This window comes from Nannospalax galili, unplaced genomic scaffold, assembly GCF_000622305.1.
Source record: "Nannospalax galili isolate Female #2095 unplaced genomic scaffold, S.galili_v1.0 scaffold167, whole genome shotgun sequence".
Classification (NCBI taxonomy): Eukaryota; Metazoa; Chordata; class Mammalia; order Rodentia; family Spalacidae; genus Nannospalax; species Nannospalax galili.
The window spans coordinates 1,602,846-1,604,967 of record NW_008358534.1 but is presented as its reverse complement, the minus strand read 5'-3'; the positions used below and the strand labels follow the sequence as shown (position 1 = coordinate 1,604,967).

Genomic DNA, 2,122 nt, shown 5'->3' with positions numbered 1-2,122 from the left:
ATATATGTATGTATGAAAGTACATTAAATTGGGCAGGGTACAATAAATAGAGGTGTGGATAAGAGAGGAAATCTAAATATCATCAAATTACATCGTAGGATAGTCACAAAAACTCAATTAAAATGTTTGTTAAAAGGCAGTAAGATCTTGATAATCACATGATTGCTTCATCTGGGTCCCTTGTGTTCTCTCTAGCTCTTCCAATGTGGTGGCCTCAGCAAAAAAGAAAAGAAGGGTTAGACCATCTCCCTAACAGCCTTTTTGCATGAGGATGTGGGAACTGGTGGAGGAAGCACCTATGTCCCTAAACCAGTCAGCTGGGCTGATGAAACAAACAACCTGGAAGGAGATGCGTCAATACCTTGGTACAGTAACCATGACAAGTGTGTAGGGCACCTCTAGCTGACCATTCCATCTTTACCACCACTCCACCATCTGCTCAGGAACCCAATACCGACTGGAGCCATCTTCCCAAATCACCACCTTATACCGCTTTCCTAGGAAACCTGCTCTACCGATGTGACAGAAGATCCCATTAAAGAATTCCTCAGAGGATTAAATATCAGTTCAGTGTGCTTACTGAGTGAACCCAGAAATCCAGACAGGCTGAAAGTTTTTTTGTTACGCTGAGTTTGAGGACCTGGGTTCCCTGCTCAGTGCCCTGAGTCTCAGTGAAGAGGCTCTAGGTAACAGCAGAATTCGATTGGACGCTGCTAATCAATTACAGGATAAAGGCTGCACGGATGCTCGTTCTTTTGGCTAAGATAGAAGTAGAGATTCTGAAAAACAGACACAGACTGGAGAGCCCTTTCTGCCACAGACAGCTTTGATGACTACCTGCGGAGAATAGGTGATGATCCTTTAGGAGATAAGTATCGAGATCTTTACGATTCATTCCAGTATACAGATGTGTATCGGGACTGATATAGGGACAGCCCATGCCAGGATATGGATCGCTATGGGGGCTGGGTTTGCGACGATAATGGAGGCAGCAGGGATTATGACCCCAGGATAGGCAGTGGCAGAAGAGCATTTGGTAATGGGTACCGTAGGGATGATGACTACAGAGGCAGTGGGGACCGCTATGAAGACAACTATGACATGACAGGTGGGACAACTGGTCATAGAACTCCCTCCGGAGATGATTACTGTCGGGACGATTACAGATGAGATGATAGAGCCCCCGCCCAAAGACCCAAACTGAATCTAAAGCCTGGGAGTACTCCAAAGGAAGATGATTCCTCTGCTAGTACCTCCCAGTCTAGTAGAACAGCTTCTATCTTTGGAGGGGCAAAGCCTGTTGACACGGTTGCTAGAGAAAGAAAAGTGGAGGAGAGGCTACAGAAGGAGCAGGAGAAGTTCCAGCATCAGCTGGATGAGCCAAAACTAGACCCGTGGCCCTGGGAGAGATGCTCAAGAAGGTGAAGTGAAATAACTCAGGAGAACATGTGGATGTACAGGAGTTCTAACCCACTTGCTCCATCTCAGAGCTCAGACAAAGAGCAGCAGTCCCCTACAAGTGGTGGAGGGAAAGTAGCTACAGCTCAGGCATCTGAGGAGGGTCCAGGAAGGAAAGATGAAAACAAAATGGATGGAGTGAGTGTCCCCAAAGGCCAAACTGGGAGCTCCAGCTGTGGTCCTGGCGAAGGACGGAACTAAGACCACTGGAAGGAGTCAGACAGTAAAGATGGCAGAAAGGATCAAGACTCCAGATCTGCACCTGAGCCAAAGAAACATGAATGAAATCCAGCCTCCAAGCTCAGCTCTGCAAGCAAGTATGCTGCTTTCTCCGTGGATGGATGGTGAGGATGAGAATGCAGGTGACTACACTGAGTAGACCTCTCCAGCCTGTACTGTCTCTTAGTCTTTCCACCCTGGAACATTCAAGAGCAAATCAAACCTCTATTCAGACAAGAAAAAATAAAACTCACCATCTCCTGAAAAAAATGCCAGTGAGATCTTTTAAAAAGTGATGCGATGGTGCACATATAGACTCTGAAAAATAAGAAGCCAGTGTGAAGCCCAGTAGACTGAAAGAAATTATAGAAACCAGGACAGGAATTTATGAACTAGACATTAAAGAAGAACACATGGAATAAAACAACTTATTTGAAAAACATTA

At 45.6% G+C, this 2,122-nt stretch overlaps 1 pseudogene; it reads left to right on the top strand.

Annotated features, from left to right (window-relative positions):
- LOC103724677 overlaps positions 1-1,425 on the top strand; it is a 3,655-nt pseudogene extending 2,230 nt beyond the window's left edge.
- The last annotated feature ends 697 nt before the right edge of the window (positions 1,426-2,122 follow it).